The 22,370-nt window shown below is 52.6% G+C and overlaps 1 long non-coding RNA gene across 1 annotated transcript; it reads right to left on the reverse strand.

Moving 5' to 3' along the window:
* Positions 1-15,814: 15,814 nt before the first annotated feature.
* LOC143768042 (uncharacterized) lies at positions 15,815-22,102 on the reverse strand. The gene is made up of 2 exons (XR_013213781.1): positions 21,995-22,102; positions 15,815-17,023 (listed from the first exon to the last, which is right to left on the reverse strand). It is a non-coding gene; the product is annotated as an uncharacterized LOC143768042 (long non-coding RNA).
* Between the last annotated feature and the right edge of the window lie 268 nt (positions 22,103-22,370).

The following is a 22,370-nucleotide window of genomic DNA, read 5'->3' on the forward strand; positions in this document are numbered from 1 at the left end:
TGGGAGGTCTGTGTTGAGGACCTGGGACTGACCTGAAGTCAGTGTGAGTGAGAAACGTCTGATGGATACCTCTGTGGAGAAGAGGGATCCGGGAAACTGTTATGATCCTTAGTGGTTGAGGATCACAAATTACTCCAGCTAAGTAACAAACATAGGACAAGCTCTAGGGAGGTGGCAAACTGGACTGACCGCAAATCTGAACCTATCCAAACACACTAGAAGTAGCCGGTGAACGTGCCTAAAAATCCTAGACGTCTCGAGCCAGCCTGAGGAACTAACTACCCCTAGAGAGAAAGAAAGACCTCTCTTGCCTCCAGAGAAATAATCCCCAAAGATATAGAAGCCCCCAACAAATAATAACGGTGAGGTAAGAGGAAGGCACATACACAGGGGTGAAAGCAGATTCAGCAAATGAGGCCCACTAATACTAGATAGCAGAAAATAGAAAAGGGAATCTATGCGGTCAGTAAAAAACCCTTACAAAATATCCACTCTGAGATTTCAAGAACCCCCACACCAACTAACGGTGTGGGGGGAGAAACTCAGTCCCCTAGAGCAACCAGCAAGCGAGGAAATCACATTTTAGCGAGCTGGACTAAAAACATAATGAATGCTGATAATCAAAAAATGATCAAACAAAAACTTAGCTTGTCTTGGAGAGACTGGGAGCAAGGTAGACACAAGGAATCTGAAGAGCACTGAATACATTGATAGCAGGCAAGGAACTGAGTATCCAGGTGGGCTAAATAGGAAACCAACCAAGGATAACGAACCAGATGATGCTGCAACCTGCAGAAAGACAACACTACACAGTACCGCTTGTGACCACTAGAGGGAGCCCAAAAATAGAGTTCACAACAGTACCCCCCCCCTTGAGGAAGGGTCACCGAACCCTCATCAAGACCCCCAGGGCGATCAGGATGAGCCGCGTGGAAGGCACGAACCAAATCGGCCGCATGAACATCAGAGGCGACAACCCAGGAATTATCCTCCTGACCATAGCCCTTCCACTTAACCAAATACTGCAGCCTCCGTCTAGAGATACGAGAATCCAAAATCTTCTCCACCACATACTCCAATTCGCCCTCGACCAGCATCGGAGCAGGAGGCTCAACAGAAGGAACCACAGGTACCACATACCTCCGCAACAAAGACCTATGGAACACATTATGAATGGCAAACGATGCTGGGAGATCCAAACGAAAAGACACCGGGTTAAGGATTTCCAAGATCGTATAAGGACCGATGAAGCGAGGCTTGAATTTAGGAGAGGAGACCTTCATAGGAACATACCGAGAAGACAGCCACACCAAATCCCCAACACGAAGTCGGGGACCCACACCGCGGCGGCGGTTGGCAAAGCGCTGAGCCTTCTCCTGTGACAACCTCAAATTGTCCACCACATGGTTCCAAATCTGCTGCAACCTATCCACCACAGAATCCACCCCAGGACAGTCAGAAGGCTCAACCTGACCCGAGGAAAAACGAGGATGGAAACCAGAATTGCAGAAAAAAGGCGAAACCAAAGTAGCAGAACTAGCCCGATTATTAAGGGCAAACTCGGCCAAAGGCAAAAAAGTCACCCAATCATCCTGATCAGCAGAAACAAAACATCTCAAATAAGTTTCCAACGTCTGATTAGTTCGCTCGGTTTGGCCATTAGTCTGAGGATGGAAGGCCGACGAAAAAGACAAATCAATGCCCATCTTAGCACAAAAAGGCCGCCAAAACCTGGACACAAACTGGGATCCTCTATAAGGCTAGGTTCACATTGCGTTAGTGGGTGATCGCTAACGGACAGCGTTGCACGGCGAAAATGTCGCAATTAACGCCGTGCAACGGGTCCGTTAGCGCACCCATTGACAGCAATGTAAATTTTGCCTGTAGCGCATCACTAGCGCGTGCCTTTTTCGGCTCGCGCTAGCGATGTGCCGTTCTTTTGCAGCGCGCCTCGGACGCTGCTTGCAGCGTCCGCGGCGCGCCCGAGGTCCGTTCCCCGCTCTCGCAGATCGGGGATCTGCGAGAGCGGGGACGTTAGCGCGACCCCTGAACGCGGCCCCTACAAAAACATTGCGTTAGCGCAATCCGCAAGCGCTAGCGCTAAACGGATTGCCCTAACGCAATGTGAACCTAGCCTTAGACACAATATTTTCAGGAATGCCGTGCAAGCGAACCACATTCTGAAAAAATAGAGGAACCAAATCGGAGGAAGAAGGCAACTTAGGCAAGGGCACCAAATGGACCATCTTGGAAAAACGATCACACACCACCCAGATGACAGACATTTTCTGAGATACTGGAAGATCCGAAATAAAATCCATGGAAATGTGCGTCCAAGGCCTTTTCTGAACAGGCAAAGGCAAAAGCAAACCACTGGCACGAGAACCTAATTAGCCTGAGCACAAATCCCACAAGACTGCACAAAGGAACGCACATCCCGCGACAAAGAAGGCCACCAAAAGGACCTAGCCACCAAATCTCTGGTACCAAAAATCCCAGGATGACCCGCCTACACCGAAGAATGAACCTCGGAAATAACTCTGCTGGTCCATCTATCCGGGACAAACAGTCTCTCTGGTGGACAACGGTCAGGTCTATCCGCCTGAAATTTCTGCAGCACTCGTCGCAAATCTGGGGAAATGGCAGACAAAATAACTCCCTCTCCGAGAATACCAGCCGGCTCAGAAACTCCCGGAGAGTCAGGCACAAAACTCCTAGAAAGTGCATCAGCTTTCACGTTCTTCGAACCGGGCAGGTATGAGACCATGAAGTTGAAACGGGAGAAAAACAACGACCAACGAGCCTGTCTAGGATTCAGGCGCTTGGCAGATTCAAGGTAAATCAGATTTTTGTGATCCGTCAAGACCACCACACGATGTTTAGCTCCTTCGAGCCAATGTAGCCACTCCTCAAATGCCCACTTCATAGCCAACAACTCCCAATTACCAACATCATAATTCCGCTCGACAGGCGAAAACTTTCTTGAAAAGAAAGCACATGGCTTCATCACAGAGCCATCAGAGCTTCTCTGCGACAAAACAGCCCCTGCTCCAATCTCAGAAGCATCAACCTCGACCTGGAAGGGGAAAGAGACATCTGGCTGACATAAGACTGGAGCTGAAGAAAACCGGTGCTTCAGCTCCCGAAAGGCCTCCACGGCCGCAGGAGACCAATTAGTCACATCAGAACCCTTCTTGGTCAAATCCGTCAAAGGTTTAACCACGCTAGAAAAATTAGCAATGAAACGACGATAAAAATTAGCAAAACCCAAGAACTTCTGAAGACTCTTAACAGACGTGGGCTGAGTCCAGTCATGAATAGCCTGGACCTTGACTGGGTCCATCTCCACAGTAGAAGGAGAAAAAATAAAACCCAAAAAGGAGACCTTCTGTACTCCGAAGAGGCATTTTGAGCCCTTCACAAATAAAGCATTAGCACGCAGGACCTGAAACACCATCCTGACCTGCTTCACATGGGACTCCCAATCATCAGAAAAGACCAAAATGTCATCCAGATAAACAATCATAAATGTATCCAGATATTCTCGGAAGATGTCATGCATGAAGGACTGAAACACAGAAGGAGCATTAGAGAGTCCAAAACGCATCACTAAGTACTCAAAATGGCCTTCGGGCATATTAAATGCTGTTTTCCATTCATCTCCCTGCTTAATGCGCACAAGGTTATACGCACCACGGAGATCTACCTTGGTGAACCAACTGGCACCCTTAATCCGAGCAAACAAATCAGACAATAGTGGCAAAGGATACTGAAATTTGACTGTAATTTTATTCAGAAGACGATAATCTATACAAGGTCTCAAAGAACCGTCCTTCTTGGCCACAAAAAAAAATCCTGCACCAAGAGGGGAAGAGGATGGGCGAATATGTCCCTTCTCCAAAGACTCCTTTATATAACTCCGCATCGCGGCATGCTCTGGTATAGACAAATTAAAAAGTCGTCCCTTAGGGAATTTACTACCAGGAATTAAATTTATAGCACAGTCACAATCCCTATGAGGGGGCAGGGCACTGGACCTGGGCTCATCAAATACATCCTGGAAGTCAGACAAAAACTCAGGGACCTCAGAAGGAGTGGAAGAAGCAATAGACGCCAACGGAGTATCGCCATGAATTCCCTGACAACCCCAACTAGACACAGACATAGCTTTCCAATCTAAAACTGGATTATGAGCTTGCAGCCATGGCAGACCCAAAACGACAACATCATGCAAATTATGCAGAACAAGAAAGCGAATCACCTCCTGATGTACGGGAGTCATGCACATGGTCATTTGCGTCCAATACTGAGGCTTATTCTCAGCCAATGGTGTAGCATCAATTCCCCTCAGAGGAATAGGAAATTCCAAAGGCTCCAGGACAAAACCACAGCGCCTGGCAAACGACAAATCCATCAGATTCAGGGCAGCACCCGAATCCACAAAAGCCATAACCGGGTAGGACGACAAAGAACAAATCAAAGTAACAGACAAAATAAATTTAGGCTGTATAGTACCAATGGTGACAGGTTTAGTGATTTTTTTAAGCGTTTAGAGCATGCTGAGATAACATGAGTAGAATCACCACAGTAAAAGCACAACCCATTTTGACGTCTATGACTTTGTCGCTCAATTCTGGTCAGAGTTCGGTCACATTGCATAGACTCAGGTCTCTGTCCAGAAAATACCGCCAAAGGATGAGCAGATTTGCGCTCCCGCAAACGCCGATCAACCTGAATGGCTAAAGCCATAGAATCACTCAGACTTGTAGGGGTGGGAAACCCCACCATAACATTCTTAACGGCCTCAGAAAGACCTTCTCTGAAATTTGCAGCCAGGGCACACTCATTCCATTGAGTAAGCACCGACCATTTCCGAAATTTTTGACAATACACCTCTGCTTCATCCTGACCTTGAGAGATAGCCAGCAACGCTTTTTCTGCCTGATTCTCAAGATTAGGCTCCTCATAAAGCAGTCCAAGAGCCAGAAAAAATGCATCTACATTAAGCAATGCAGGATCTCCTGGCGCCAGAGAGAAAGCCCAATCTTGAGGGTCGCCACGCAACAAGGAGATAACAATTTTAACTTGCTGAGCGGAATCACCAGAGGAACGAGGTCTCAGAGATAGAAATAACTTACAATTACACAGGTCAACAAAAAATTTTTTTTTTTCTGGTGTCCAAAATATTTTAATGAATTTGGGGTATTTTTGGGGTGCTGATTCTGAATATGCTATCAGTTTTGCCAGATTGGCTCAAGTTTATGACATTTTTGGTATCTTATTTATAGCACTTGTTGGTAAATGCGACGCATCATCTCATTAATTTCTTTGGATTAATACTTGAACTGAGCAGTTCTCAATATAGTTTTGTGTTAATTAGTGTTCTAAAAGTTTGTTCATAGCTTGATTTTTGCACTAACTTTATGTTGTTGTCTGTTTTCCAGTGAAAAGCATGAACTCATCAAGAAGAAGTTGTCTTAACGATCCAGACTCATTCTGTTACATTTGTAGTGAATACACACTGCCAAAACATAGAAGAAACATAACAGACTTCGTAAAAAAAAGTGTATTTTGCCTATTTTGGGGTTAAGCTTGGGGACCAAGACAAGTTTTGAGCACCACACATAGTGTGCAAAGCATGTATCGAATTATTACGAAAATGGAGCAAAGGACAAAGAAAAAGCTTCAAATTTGGTGTTCCAATGGTGTGGAGAGAGCCAAAAAATCATCATGATGACTGTTATTTCTGTGCAGTGCAAGTGCAAGGATTCAATAAGCATAAGAAACGAAAATGGGAGTAACATGGAATCTGCAAAAAGGCCTGTCCCTCATTGTGAAGATGTGCCTGTACCTGTGTTTACCATAAATAACAGTCATCATGATGATTTTTTGGCTCTCTCCACACCTTTGGAACACCAAATTTGAAGCTTTTTCTTTGTCCTTTGCTCCATTTTCGTAATAATTCGATACATGCTTTGCACACTATGTGTGGTGCCCAAAACTTGTCTTGGTCCCCAAGCATAACCCCAAAATAGGCAAAATACACTTTTTTACGAAGTCTGTTATGTTTCTTCTATGTTTTGGCAGTGTGTATTCACCACAAATGTAACAGAATGAGTCTGGATCGTTAAGACAACTTCTTCTTGATGAGTTCATGCTTTTCACTGGAAAACAGACAACAACATAAAGTTAGTGCAAAAATCAAGCTATGAACAAACTTTTAGAACACTAATTAACACAAAACTATATTGAGAACTGCTCAGTTCAAGTACTAATCCAAAGAAATTAATGAGATGATGCGTCGCATTTACCAAAAAGTGCTATAAATAAGATACCAAAAATCTCAAAAACTTGAGCCAATCTGGCAAAACTGATGACATATTCAGAATCAGCACCCCAAAAATACCCTAAATTCGATGAAATATCTTTGGCACCAAAAATGCTGTTGACCAGTGTTATTCTTAAAATTTAGAAACCTAGATCTATCTCCAGAAAACAACTCAGGAATGGGTATCTTTGGTTCTGACATAGGGCTATGAATAACAAAATCCTGAATACTTTGCACCCGTGCAGTAAGATGATCCACACTAGAAGTCAGAGTCTGAACATTCATGTCTGCAGCTGAGCTCAAAACCACCCAGAGTTCAAGGGGATGAAAGAAGCTAAACAGACTGCAGCAAAGGAAAAGCGGGAGGGAAAAAAAAAATGTACTCAGGTCTTCTTTTTATCCCACTTCTGCGATGCATTAAACACTTTTTGGGCCTGCTATACTGTTATGATCCTTAGTGGTTGAGGATCACAAATTACTCCAGCTAAGTAACAAACATAGGACAACCTCTAGGGAGGTGGCAAACTGGACTGACCGCAAATCTGAACCTATCCAAACACACTAGAAGTAGCCGGTGAACGTGCCTAAAAATCCTAGACGTCTCGAGCCAGCCTGAGGAACTAACTACCCCTAGAGAGAAAGAAAGACCTCTCTTGCCTCCAGATAAATAATCCCCAAAGATATAGAAGCCCCCAACAAATAATAACGGTGAGGTAAGAGGAAGGCACATACACAGGGGTGAAAGCAGATTCAGCAAATGAGGCCCACTAATACTAGATAGCAGAAAATAGAAAAGGGAATCTATGCGGTCAGTAAAAAACCCTTACAAAATATCCACTCTGAGATTTCAAGAACCCCCACACCAACTAACGGTGTGGGGGGAGAAACTCAGTCCCCTAGAGCAACCAGCAAGCGAGGAAATCACATTTTAACGAGCTGGACTAAAAACATAATGAACGCTGATAATCAAAAAATGATCAAACAAAGACTTAGCTTGTCTTGGAGAGACTGGGAGCAAGGTAGACACAAGGAATCTGAAGAGCACTGAATACATTGATAGCAGGCAAGGAACTGAGTATCCAGGTGGGCTAAATAGGAAACCAACCAAGGATAACGAACCAGCTGATGCTGCAACCTGCAGAAAGACAACACTACACAGTACCGCTTGTGACCACTAGAGGGAGCCCAAAAATAGAGTTCACAACAGGAAACCTGTGCGGCACCAACAGGTAACGGGAAGGAACCGTGTGACACTGACCGGGGTCAGAGTGAGAGACATTGTGTATGGGCACCTCGGAGGCCAAGAGGTGTCCAGGAACCCGTAAAGGTTGCCAACGGGTAACGGTCTGAAAACCGCGTATAATGCTGACTGGGGTCAGAGACGAACTGTGGTAAAGATGAATATATGCAGACTGTGTTCAAACTGTTACCAAGTTCCTGTGGATGTGGTTTACATTATATGAAATAAACCGAAAAGACTGTTTTTTGATAGAAAACCGTGCCCGAGTGCTTTGATTCTGCTGCCAAGCGAGTGTTCCCCAAGACACGTAGTAGGCGCTATGCTACAATATATATCTATATATATATCTATATATATATCTATAATATAACGCTGGGAGCGTCACTCTGTCCGAAGCCCTTATGGACTGCGCAAGCGCAAGCGCCGACGCAGTCTGGACCCCACAGAGTGATGCTCCCAGGAGATCGCGGTATGCGTAAGCACTGAACGCACACTGCGATCTCCAACGGAAAAGCAGGGACGAGCCAGGAGGGGGTGAGTATGCTATATTTACCTGACTGTCCCGTTCCACCGATGCGCGCTGCTCCATCCTCTGCCTGTGATGTTCAGTTCAGAGGGCACGATGACGCGCTTAATGCGTGCCGCCCTCTGACTGAACAGTCACAGCCAGAGGATGTGGAGGATGAAGTGGCGCGCAGCAGTGGAACGGGACAGTCAGGTAAATATAGCAAGTGCCGGGGGCCTGAGATAGCGGCGACTCCGGCACCTGACCCCACAGCGCGCCGGTGTCGCCGCCTGCTCAGGCCCCCAGCACTCGGCGCCCAGCACAGCCACGCACAGCCGCCCGCACTCACCACAGCCACGCACAGCTGCCCGCACTCAGCACAGCCACGCACAGCCGCCCGCACTCAGCACAGCCACGCACAGCCACCCGCACACAGGCACAGCCACGCACAGCCGCCCGCACTCACCACAGCCACGCACAGCCGCCCACACTCACCACAGCCACGCACAGCCGCCCGCACTTAGCACAGCCACGCACAGCCGCCCGCACTCAGCACAACCATGCACAGCCGCCTGCACTCAGCACAGCCACGCACAGCCGCCGGCACTCAACACAGCCACGCACAGCCGCCCGCACTCAGCACAGCCACGCACAGCCGCCCGCACTCACCACAGCCACGCACAGCTGCCCGCACTCAGCACAGCCACGCACAGCCGCCCGCACTCAGCACAGCCACGCACAGCCGCCCGCACTCAGGCACAGCCAAGCACAGCCGCCCGCACTCACCACAGCCACGCACAGCCGCCCGCACTCACCACAGCCACGCACAGCCGCCTGCACTCAGCACAGTCACGCACAGCCGCCCGCATTCAGCACAGCCACGCACAGCCGCCCGCACTCAGCACAACCATGCACAGCCGCCTGCACTTAGCACAGCCACGCACAGCCGCCCGCACTCAGCACAGCCGCCCGCACTCAGCACAGCCACGCACAGCCGCCCGCACTCAGCACAGCCACGCACAGCCGCCCGCTCTCAGCACAGCCACGCACAGCCGCCCGCACTCAGCACAGCCACGCACAGCCTCCCGCACACAGCACAGCCACGCACAGCCGCCCGCACTCAGCACAGCCACGCACAGCCGCCCGCACTCATCACAGCCACGCACAGCCGCCCGCACTCAGCACAGCCACGCACAGCCGCCCGCACTCAGCACAGCCACGCACAGCCGCCCGCACTCAACACAGCCACGCACAGCCGCCCGCACTCAGCACAGCCACGCACAGCCGCCCGCACTCACCACAGCCGCCCCCACTCACCACAGCCACGCACAGCCGCCCCCACTCACCACAGCCACGCACAGCCACCCGCACTCACCACAGCCACGCACAGCTGCCCGCAATCAGCACAGCCACGCACAGCCGCCGGCACTCAGCACAGCCGCCTGCACTCACCACAGCCGCGCACACCCGCCCGCACTCAGCACCGCCACGCACAGCCGCCCGCACTCAGCACCGCCACGCACAGCCGCCCGCACTCAGCACCGCCACGCACAGCCGCCGGCACTCAGCACAGCCACGCACAGCCGCCCCCACTCACCACAGCCACGCACAGCCGCCCGCACTCACCACAGCCACGCACAGCTGCCCGCAATCAGCACAGCCACGCACAGCCGCCGGCACTCAGCACAGCCGCCCGCACTCACCACAGCCGCGCACACCCGCCCGCACTCAGCACCGCCACGCACAGCCGCCCGCACTCAGCACCGCCACGCACAGCCGCCCGCACTCAGCACCGCCACGCACAGCCGCCGGCACTCAGCACAGCCACGCACAGCCGCCGGCACTCAGCACAGCCACGCATAGCCTCCGGCACTCAGCACAGCCACGCACAGCCGCCGGCACTCAGCACAGCCACGCACAGCCGCCGGCACTCAGCACAGCCACTCACAGCCGCCGGCACTCAGCACAGCCACGCACAGCCGCCGGCACTCAGCACAGCCACGCACAGCCGCCGGCACTCAGCACAGCCACGCACAGCCGCCGGCAATCAGCACAGCCACGCACAGCCGCCGGCACTCAGCACAGCCACGCACAGCCGCCGGCACTCAGCACAGCCGCCGGCACTCAGCACAGATACGCACAGCCGCCGGCACTCAGCACAGCCGCCCGCACTCAGCACAGCTGCCCGCACTCAGCACAGCCGCCCGCACTCAGCACAGCCGCCCGCACTCAGCACAGCCGCCCGCAGGCAGTAGAGCCGGAGAGAGAAAGATGGGAGCAACATATGGCAGAATGGAAACAGGAACAGGCAGAATGGGTGCAAGCACATTACAACAGAATGGGGGCACAGGATGGGAGCAACACATGATAGAATGGGGGCATGGGATGGGAGCAGCACATGACAGAATGAGGGCGCGGGATGGGAGCAGCACATGACAGAATGATTGCGCACAATGGGAGCAGCACATGACAGAATGGGGGCGCACACATGATAGGATGGGGGTGTAGGATGGGAGCACATGACAGGATGGGGCGCAGGATGGGAGCACAGGATGGGAGCAGCACATGACAGAATGGGGGCACACACATGACAGGATGGGGGTGTAGGATGGAGCAGCATATGACAGGATGGGGGCGCAGGATGGGAGCACATGACAGGATGAGGACACAGGATGGAGCAGCACATGACAGGATGGGAGAGCAAGATGGGAGCAGCACATACCTGGATGGAGACCGTATACCAATATAAATGCTCGCCACCCAGGCGTAGAACACAACCATGCACAGCCGCCTGCACTTAGCACAGCCACGCACAGCCGCCCGCACTCAGCACAGCTGCCCGCACTCAGCACAGCCACGCACAGCCGCCCGCACTCAGCACAGCCACGCACAGCCGCCCGCTCTCAGCACAGCCACGCACAGCCGCCCGCACTCAGCACAGCCACGCACAGCCTCCCGCACTCAGCACAGCCACGCACAGCCTCCCGCACTCAGCACAGCCACGCACAGCCGCCCGCACTCACCACAGCCATGCACAGCCGCCCGCACTCACCACAGCCACGCACAGCCGCCCCCACTCAGCACAGCCGCCGGCACTCAGCACAGCCGCCGGCACTCAGCACAGCCGCCCGCACTCAGCACAGCCGCCCGCACTCAGCACAGCTGCCCGCACTCACCACAGCCACGCACAGCCGCCCGCACTCAGCACAGCCACGCACAGCCGCCCGCACTCAGCACAGCCACGCACAGCCGCCCGCACTCAACACAGCCACGCACAGCCGCCCACACTCAGCACAGCCACGCACAGCCGCCCGCACTCAGCACAGCCACGCACAGCCGCCCGCACTCAACACAGCCACGCACAGCCGCCCACACTCAGCACAGCCACGCACAGCCGCCCGCTCTCAGCACAGCCACGCACAGCCGCCCGCACTCAGCACAGCCACGCACAGCCTCCCGCACTCAGCACAGCCACGCACAGCCTCCCGCACTCAGCACAGCCACGCACAGCCGCCCGCACTCACCACAGCCATGCACAGCCGCCCGCACTCACCACAGCCACGCACAGCCGCCCCCACTCAGCACAGCCGCCGGCACTCAGCACAGCCGCCGGCACTCAGCACAGCCGCCCGCACTCAGCACAGCCGCCCGCACTCAGCACAGCTGCCCGCACTCACCACAGCCACGCACAGCCGCCCGCACTCAGCACAGCCACGCACAGCCGCCCGCACTCAGCACAGCCACGCACAGCCGCCCGCACTCAACACAGCCACGCACAGCCGCCCACACTCAGCACAGCCACGCACAGCCGCCCGCACTCAGCACAGCCACGCACAGCCGCCCGCACTCAACACAGCCACGCACAGCCGCACACACTCAGCACAGCCACGCACAGCCGCCCGCACTCACCACAGCCGCCCCCACTCACCACAGCAACGCACAGCCGCCCCCACTCACCACAGCCACGCACAGCCGCCCGCACTCACCACAGCCACGCACAGCTGCCCGCAATCAGCACAGCCACGCACAGCCGCCGGCACTCAGCACAGCCGCCTGCACTCACCACAGCCGCGCACACCCGCCCGCACTCAGCACCGCCACGCACAGCCGCCCGCACTCAGCACCGCCACGCACAGCCGCCCGCACTCAGCACTGCCACGCACAGCCGCCGGCACTCAGCACAGCCATGCACAGCCGCCCCCACTCACCACAGCCACGCACAGCCGCCCGCACTCACCACAGCCACGCACAGCTGCCCGCAATCAGCACAGCCACGCACAGCCGCCGGCACTCAGCACAGCCGCCCGCACTCACCACAGCCGCGCACACCCGCCCGCACTCAGCACCGCCACGCACAGCCGCCCGCACTCAGCACCGCCACGCACAGCCGCCCGCACTCAGCACCGCCACGCACAGCCGCCGGCACTCAGCACAGCCACGCACAGCCGCCGGCACTCAGCACAGCCACGCATAGCCTCCGGCACTCAGCACAGCCACGCACAGCCGCCGGCAATCAGCACAGCCACGCACAGCCGCCGGCACTCAGCACAGCCACGCACAGCCGCCGGCACTCAGCACAGACGCCGGCACTCAGCACAGCCACGCACAGCCGCCGGCACTCAGCACAGATACGCACAGCCGCCGGCACTCAGCACAGCCGCCCGCACTCAGCACAGCCGCCCGCACTCAGCACAGCCGCCCGCACTCAGCACAGCCGCCCGCACTCAGCACAGCCGCCCGCAGGCAGTAGAGCCGGAGAGAGAAAGATGGGAGCAACATATGGCAGAATGGAAACAGGAACAGGCAGAATGGGTGCAAGCACATTACAACAGAATGGGGGCACAGGATGGGAGCAGCACATGATAGAATGGGGGCATGGGATGGGAGCAGCACATGACAGAATGAGGGCGCGGGATGGGAGCAGCACATGACAAAATGATTGCGCACAATGGGAGCAGCACATGACAGAATGGGGGCGCACACATGATAGGATGGGGGTGTAGGATGGGAGCACATGACAGGATGGGGCGCAGGATGGGAGCACAGGATGGGAGCAGCACATGACAGAATGGGGGCACACACATGACAGGATGGGGGTGTAGGATGGAGCAGCATATGACAGGATGGGGGCGCAGGATGGGAGCACATGACAGGATGAGGACACAGGATGGAGCAGCACATGACAGGATGGGAGAGCAAGATGGGAGCAGCACATACCTGGATGGAGACCGTATACCAATATAAATGCTCGCCACCCGGGCGTAGAACGGGTTCAATAGCTAGTATATATATATATATATATACACATACACACACACAGTACAGCTCAAATGTTTGGAGACACCTTCTCATTTAAAGATTTTCCTGTATTTTCATGACTATGAAAATTGTACATTCACACTGAAGGCATCAAAACTATGTTGAATTATGTACTTAACAAAAAGAAGTGTAAGACAACTGAAAATATGTCTTATATTCTAGGTTCTTCAAAGTAGCCACCTTTTGCTTTGATGACTGCTTTGCACACTCTTGGCATTCTCTTGATGAGCTTCAAGAGGTAGTCACCGGGACTGGTCTTCCAACAATCTTGAAGGAGTTCCCAGAGATGCTTAGCACTTGTTGGCCCCTTTACCTTCACTCTGCGGTCCAGCTCACCCCAAACCATATCGATTGGGTTCAGGTCTGGTGACTGTGGCCAGGTCATCTGGCGTAGCACCCCATCACTCTCCTTCTTGGTTAAATAGCCCTTATAGAGCCTGGAGGTGTGTTTGGGGTCATTGTCCTGTTGAAAAATAAATGATGGTCCAACTAAAAGCAAACCGGATGGAATAGCATGCCGCTACAAGATGCTGTGGTAGCCATGCTGGTTCAGTATGCCTTCAATTTTGAATAAATCCCCAACAGTGTCACCAGCAAAGCACCCCCACACCATCACACCTCCTCCTCCATGCTTCACGGTGGGAACCAGGCATGTAGAGTCGATCCGTTCACCTTTTCTGTGTTGCACAGAGACACGGTGGTTGGAACCAAAGATCTCAAATTTGGACTCATCAGACCAAAGCACAGATTTCCACTGGTCTAATGTCCATTCCTTGTGTTCTTTAGCCCAAACAAGTCTCTTCAGCTTGTTGCCTGTCCTTAGCAGTGATTTCCTAGCAGCTATTTTACCATGAAGGCCTGCTGCACAAAGTCTCCTCTTAACAGTTGTTGTAGAGATTTGTCTGCTGCTAGAACTCTGTGTGGCATTGACCTGGTCTCTAATCTGAGCTGCTGTTAACCTGCGATTTCTGAGGCTGGTGACTCGGATAAACTTATCCTCAGAAGCAGAGGTGACTCTTGGTCTTCCGTTCCTGGGGCGGTCCTCATGTGAGCCAGTTTCTTTGTAGCGCTTGATGGTTTTTGTCACTGCACTTGGGGACACTTTCAAACTTTTCCCAATTTTTCGGACCGACTGACCTTCATTTCTTAAAGTAATGATGGTCACTCATTTTTCTTTACTTAGAATTTGTATTATGGCAAGAAACAAAGCAGCTAACAGTCTATTCAGTAGGACTATCAGCTGTGTATCCACCAGACTTCTGCACAACACAACCGATGGTCCCAACCCCATTTATAAGGCAAGAAATCCCACTTATTAAACCTGACAGGGCACACCTGTGAAGTGAAAACCATTTCCTGTGACTACCTCTTGAAGCTCCTCAAGAGAATGCCAAGAGTGTGCAAAGCAGTCATCAAAGCAAAAGGTGGCTACTTTGAAGAACCTAGAATATAAGACATAATTTCAGTTGTTTCACACTTTTTTGTTAAGTATATAATTCCACATGTGTTCATTCATAGTTTTGATGCCTTCAGTGTGAATTTTCTGTATTTTCATGACTATGAAAATTGTGCAATCTTTAAATGAGAAGGTGTGTCCAAACTTTTGGTCTGTAGTGTATCTCTTTAGATTTCATATACACCTATACTATGTGTATATATCTATTCTATTGTAACCTGTCAGTGTGATTTTACTGTACACTGCACCTGAATTGTCGGCCTTTCAAAGGACACCGTTGTGTATTTCTCGCAAGTCACACTGATGGCCGGTGTGGTGCGAGTTTTTCTTGCACAAACAGACTTTCATTGGCGAGTCTTGGCTGATATAAGGTGCAAATCGCAGCATACTGCAATTTCACTCACACATATAAGACGGCCGTGAAAAAAAAAAAGTGATGGGAGCTGCCCAATAGATTAACATTGGTCCGAGTGCTATGCGATTTTTTTTCTCGCATAGCACTCGTCCATATTCCTCTCTAGTGTGACTCCGGCCTTAAAGGGAACTTGTCTCCCCCCCCCCCCCGGGGGGGTCGAAAATGGCGGACTCGACACACGAAAAAACGTTACATGGAACTTTTTTTGTGCCGACGGTCCCCCAAAACACGACGCATCCGTCGCACGACGGATGCGACGTGTGGCAATCCGTCCCAATGCGTCGCTAATGTAAGTCTATGGAGAAAAAACGCATCTTGCGGGCAACTTTGCAGGATGCGTTTTTTCTACAAAACGACGCATTGAGACGTGCGTCACACGACGCTAATGTGAAAGTAGCCTTAACGGAGGAAGAAGGCTGCCATCCGCAGCCCTGCCGAACGCTGGTGTGAAACCAGCCTAAGGCTGTTATTATAGCACCTTCCATGTGTTACAGATACATCATGGGTTTGTCCTGCCCTGCTCATGAAATGAAAGGCTAAAATACAATGTGGAGACTTAATCAGAGCAATGTTTTATTTACATTCAGAACTGGTTTAAGAGGAACAAATGACCATTTCCCACAGAAATTACAGACTTTTACTTATAGAAATACTGAATATCATTTTAACATTAGATATAGAAACATTTCTAATTTTATAAAACTGCATTTTTTTTGCATTGAATAACTTTATGCCTTTGCTTGTTTCATTTTATGCATTTCTAAAGTATTGTAAAACTGTAATATGCTGTTGGTGCATGTGGGCAGGACTATCAGTAGGGTATGTGGCTCTGCCCCCCCAGGCCTGCCTCCGGTGTCTGAGGTTTCGGTGTCCTGGACCAGAGATCATAATACCGGCCTTGAATAGTGAAGGACACGGCAGCCGACCCTGAGAAACATCCAAGGTGGGAACGCCCCATCATGTCGAAGAGAGTCTGCTAGATCCAGGCCTAGCAGACCAGTGCTGGTGGGTTCATGGATGCCAGGAGGGGGCTGGCCTAAAGGAAGGTCTCGTCTTTTCCTGGTGGGTCGGAGAGTTGTCCCGTTGTTTTTTGGACAGAACATTTCCAAAACCAACAAAATTGAACAGCAGATCTCTTGGGAGGCAGACTTTAGTCCTCTGTTGCAGAAGTGAAGTACTCTTAAACTGATAGGCGCAGAGTAGGACGCACTAGAAAGTTGGCGTGCATGATTGTTCAGGGCACTGGCGGTGTGGACCGGCCACCAGAGAAGGCCTAGACCGAAGCCTGGATATTTTAAGAGCAGGGTCACAGGAGCCTATGGAAAACATGGAGGCTGCATGAATAGGAAGGTTTCCCCAGGAGACGTCCATATTGCTCAGGGGAAAACTAGGACATATTTGCCCTGTCCTTTCCTTTTTTTTTTTTTTTTTAAAGTAGCCCCCTCACTGCCTGGTAGGGTATACCTGTCCTGAAGATCACAAATCATTCTTCGCAGACCGATGATGAAGATGGGCATGGAATAACCTGGACGCAGACTTTTCGGCGGCTGGCACATAATGGATTCGTCTTCCCTCCCTACTCTATCTGGCTCTGGGGGGCGAGAGGATAGGGGGATTCGTGGCATGGACCGTCCTCTGGGGAACCACAAACACTCTTGATGTGTTGGGGCCTTGCCTTGTAGACCACAGATGATACGGTAGTGACAATTCTAGGTGGGAGATTAGAGTGACAATTCCACTGTCGCCCTCAAAAGCCGTATCTGAAAAAAAAAAAAAAAATTAATAAGAAAAAGGAAAATAGTTAATAAAAAAAAAAAAAAAACCTAAGTCAGAAACTGGGCTGGGCGGTCCAGACCCATGTCTGCCTCTTACTGACATTAAGCTAAAACGGATTAGCTTCGTGCCAGTTGGTGGTGTAGCCTCCTCTACAGGGAAATACCTAATTTTTCTTTTTTTGCATAGCATAAGCAGCATACACCCATGTTTTTTTTGTGTACCCCAATGAAGCATTAGCCCCCCCCACATCAACCAGAGGGCCACACAGCATAACCTGGATCCCCCAGTCAGAAACCTCCACCTCACATTAACCAGCGGGCCACACAGCATAACCTCGCTCCCCCAGTCAGAAACCTCCACCTCACATTAACCAGTGGACCCCACAGCATAAATCCAAAGCCCACCAGAAATTCCCTCCCCTCAAGCGTAAATCCAAATATGACGCCCCCTTCCCCAACCATAAATCCCATCAGACACCCCCCATCAAACGCCACCCCAGCTTAACCCCCCAGCATAAACCCCCATCAAACGTCCAACCCCCATCGGACGTCCAACCCCCACAAACCCCCATCGGACGTCCAACCCCCACAAACCCCCATCACATACCTCCCAACTTTTGAAGATGGGAAAGAGGGACAAAGTTTGCGGCGCGCTTCGCGCGCCGCGGCAAATTTTAGGCCACGCCTCTGACCACACCCATTCATAATTAGTCACACCCATATCCACGTCCCAAGCACACCCATTTAGCACTGCTGATCACACTGTTTCATATACAATAGTTATAAACAAAAAAATATGGCCACACAGTGCTCCATACTGTATAATGACCACACATGATGCCCCATACTGTATAATGGCCACACATGACGCTCCATACTGTATAATGAACACACATGACGCTCCATACTGTATAATGACCGCATGCATACTGTATAATGGCCGCACATGATGCTCCATACTGTATAATGACCGCACATGATGCTCCATACTGTATAATGACCGCACATGATGCTCCATACTGTATAATGGCCGCACATGATGCTCCATACTGTATAATGACCGCATGCATACTGTATAATGGCCGCACATGATGCTCCATACTGTATAATGAACGCACATGATGCTCCATACTGTATAATGACCGCACATGATGCTCCATACTGTATAATGACCGCACATGATGCCCCATATTGTATAATGACCGCACATGATGCTCCATACTGTATACTGGCTGCACATGATGCTCCATATTGTATAATGACCGCACATCATGCTCCATACTGTATAATGAACACACATGATGCTCCATACTGTATAATGGCCACACATGATGCTCCATATTGTATAATGACCGCACATGATGCTCCATACTGTATACTGGCTGCACATGATGCTCCATACTGTATAATGACCGCACATGATGCTCCATACTGTATAATGACTGCACATGATGCTCCATACTGTATAATGGCCGCACATGATGCTCCATACTGTATAATGACCACACATGATGCTCCATATTGTATAATGACCGCACATGATGCTCCATACTGTATAATGGCTGCACATGATGCTCCTTACTGTATAATGACTGCACATGATGCTCCATATTGTATAATGACCACACATGATGCTCCATACTGTATACTGGCTGCACATGATGCTCCATATTGTATAATGACCGCACATGATGCTCCATACTGTATAATGACTGCACATGATGCTCCATACTGTATAATGACCCCACATGATGCTCCATACTGTATTATGGCCACAGTTCTCCATACTGTATAATGACATACAGGCACGCAGCTCACACACATGCAGCATCACACACACACAGTATCACACATACACACGCAGCATCACAAACGCAGCTCACAAACACATGCAGCTTTGACACAAATGCATCACACATGCAGCCATCACACACACACACAGCCATCACACACACACGCAGTCATCACACACACACGCAGCCATCACACACACACACACGCAGCCATCACACACACACGCAGTCATCACACACACACGCAGTCATCACACACACGCAGCCATCACACACACGCAGCCATCACACACACACACGCAGCCATCACACACACACACGCAGCCATCACACACACACGCAGCCATCACACACACACACACACGCAGCCATCACACACACACACACACGCAGCCATCACACACACACACGCAGCCATCACACACACACGCAGCCATCACACACACACACACACACGCAGCCATCACACACACACACACGCAGCCATCACACACATGCAGCCATCACACACACCCAGCCATCACACACACCCAGCCATCACACACACACACACCCAGCCATCACACACACACACACACCCAGCCATCACACACACACACTCAGCCATCACACACACACACCCAGCCATCACACACACACACCCAGCCATCACACACACACACACAGCCATCACACACACCCAGCCATCACACACACCAGATACCTCATACACACATGACACACACACAAATGCAGCATCACACATCTCACACACACACACACATCACACACACACACAATCTCCTCTGTGGTGCAGGGGCGGCTGATCTGTCCATGTGCAGCTCTTCAGTTTCTCCGGCTGCTCACAGCTCTGCACTGTCCCGGCACCTCCCCCGTCTCTCCTTCTCTGCCGGGATAGCAGCTAAGAGCAGGAGACGCCAGAGCTCTGTGCACACACCTCAGGTAGTGAGTCGCTGACCTCTCATCTTGATCGCTGCTGGCTCTCTTCCTCAGCGTGGCAGCGCCGCACACACAGGGGGCGGGGGCGGGGGCGGGGGAGGGATCGGTCGGGAGGAGACCCAGCATGTATAAGAAAAAAAAAACAGCCACAAACCTAATCGGGCTCTCTCTACGTCCCGGAAGTGGGCGGGGCTTCACCGGCGGCCGCAAATTCGGGATTTTAAATGCCCGAAGCGGGACAGCGGGACCCCGGTGCCAAAGCGGGACTGTCACGCTGAAATCGGGACGGTTGGGAGGTATGCCCCATCAGACGTCCAACCCCCACAAACCCCCATCAGACGTCCAACCCCCACAAACCCCCATCGGACGCGGACCCCCCCAAATCCAACCCATAAGCAGGTTGCCCCCCCAGTAAGCAGCAGGTCACCCCCCAATAAAAGGGTTCCATCCGAAAGCAGCAGGTCGTCCCCAAATCCCACCACGGGATCCCCCCCAATAGCTAGCAGCAGGTCGCCTCCCCACATTCCACGACAAGCAGGTCGCCTCCCCACATTCCACGACAAGCAGGTTTCCTCCCCACATTCCACGACAAGCAGGTCGCCTCCCCACATTCCATGACAAGCAGGTCGCCTCCCCACATTCCACGACAAGCAGGTCGCCTCCCCACATTCTACGACAAGCAGGTCGCACCCCACAAGCAGGTCGCCCTCAAATCTCACCACAGGGGTCCCCCCAATAGCCTGCAGCAGGTCACCCCTCACATGCAGGTCGCCTCCCCACATCCCATCACAGGGGTCCCCCAGTAGCTTTCAGCAGGTCTCCCCCCCCTCAGCAGGTAGCCCCCAAATCACACCACAGGGGTCCCACCACAGGGGTCACCCCAATAGCCAGCAGCAGGTCTCCCACCCCAAACAGGTCACCCCATAAGCAGCAGGTCACCCCCAAATCCCACCACAGGGGTCCCCCAATTGCCATCAGCAGGTCACCCTCCCACAAGCAGGTTGCCCCCCACTAAAATGGGTCACCCCCAAGAGCCTGCAGCAGGTCGCCCCCCCACAAGCAGGTCAGGAGTCCCCCAATAGCCTGCAGCAGATCGCCCCCCTCACACAGGCAGGTCGCCTACCACAGGGGTCCACCACAACAGCCAGCAGCAGTCCCCCCCACCAAAAAAAATCCCACAATAGCCAGCAGCAGTCCCCCCTCCACAAAATCCCACAATAGCCAGCAGCAGTCCCCCCCTCCACAAAATCCCACAATAGCCAGCAGCAACAGCACCCCCCAAAATCCCACCGCAGGGGTCCGCCCACAATAGCCAGCAGCACCCCCCAAAATCCCACCGCAGGGGTCCCCCCACAATAGCCAGCAACACCCCCGAAATCCCACCGCAGGGGTCCCCCCACAATAGCCAGCAGCAGCACCCCCCAACATCCCACTGCAGGGGTCCCCCCCCACAATAGCCAGCAGCAGCAGCACCCCCCAAAATCCCACCGCAGGGATCCCCCCACAATAGCCAACAGCAGCACCCCCCAAAATCCCACCGCAGGGGTCCCCCCACAATAGCCAGCAGCAGCAGCAGCACCCCCCAAAATCCCACCGCAGGGGTCCCCCCACAATAGCCAGCAGCAGCAGCACCCCCCAAAATCCCACCGCAGGGGTCCCCCCACAATAGCCAGCAGCAGCAGCACACCCCAAAATCCCACCGCAGGGTCCCCCCACAATAGCCAGCAGCACCCCCCAAAATCCCACTGCAGGGTCCCCCCACAATAGCCAGCAGCAGCACCCCCCAACATCCAACCGCAGGGGTCCTCCCCCACAATAGCCAGCAGCAGCACCCCCCAAAATCCCACCGCAGGGGTCCCCCCACAATAGCCAGCAGCAGCACCCCCCAAAATCCCACCGCAGGGGTCCCCCCCGGCAATAGCCAGCAGCAGCACCCCCCAAAATCCCACGGCAGGGGTTCCCCCACAATAGCCAGCAGCAGCACCCCCCAAAATCCCACCGCAGGGGTCCCCCCACAATAGCCAGCAGCAGCAGAACCCCCCAAAATCCCACCGCAGGGGTCCCCCACAATAGCCAGCAGCAGCACCCCCCAAAATCCCACCACAGGTGTCCCCCACAGTAACCTGCAATAGGTCGCCCCCCACACAGACAAGTAGGTCGACCACCACAGGGCCTCCCCCAATAAGGATCAGCAAGTAGCATTTTTCACCCTGAAACTACTAACCTCCATGGCGTCCACAAGCTGTCATGCTGCTTTCCTTTGCCGCCTTGGTAAATAGAGAATACGCCCATGATGTGAACTCAGAACACGCCCCCTCCCGATAGGACACGCCCCCAGAAATGACGTCACACCTGGAAGGAGCCCATACAGTCTAGCATTTACCGGAAGTTTATGTTTGGGGTCAGGAGGGGTTTACAGTGTGGATAAAGCGGAGCCGAGTGTGTACGAGGGGTACGGAGTGGAGCCGTTTGTGTACAAGGTGTATGGAGCGGAGCTGTGTGTATGAGGGGTACAAGGCGGAGCCATGTGTGTACGAGGTGTACGGAGCAGAGCCACGTATGTACCAGGTGTACGGAACGGAGCAGTGTGTGTATGAGGT

This window comes from Ranitomeya variabilis, chromosome 4 (assembly GCF_051348905.1).
Source record: "Ranitomeya variabilis isolate aRanVar5 chromosome 4, aRanVar5.hap1, whole genome shotgun sequence".
In the NCBI taxonomy this organism is placed as follows: domain Eukaryota; kingdom Metazoa; phylum Chordata; class Amphibia; order Anura; family Dendrobatidae; genus Ranitomeya; species Ranitomeya variabilis.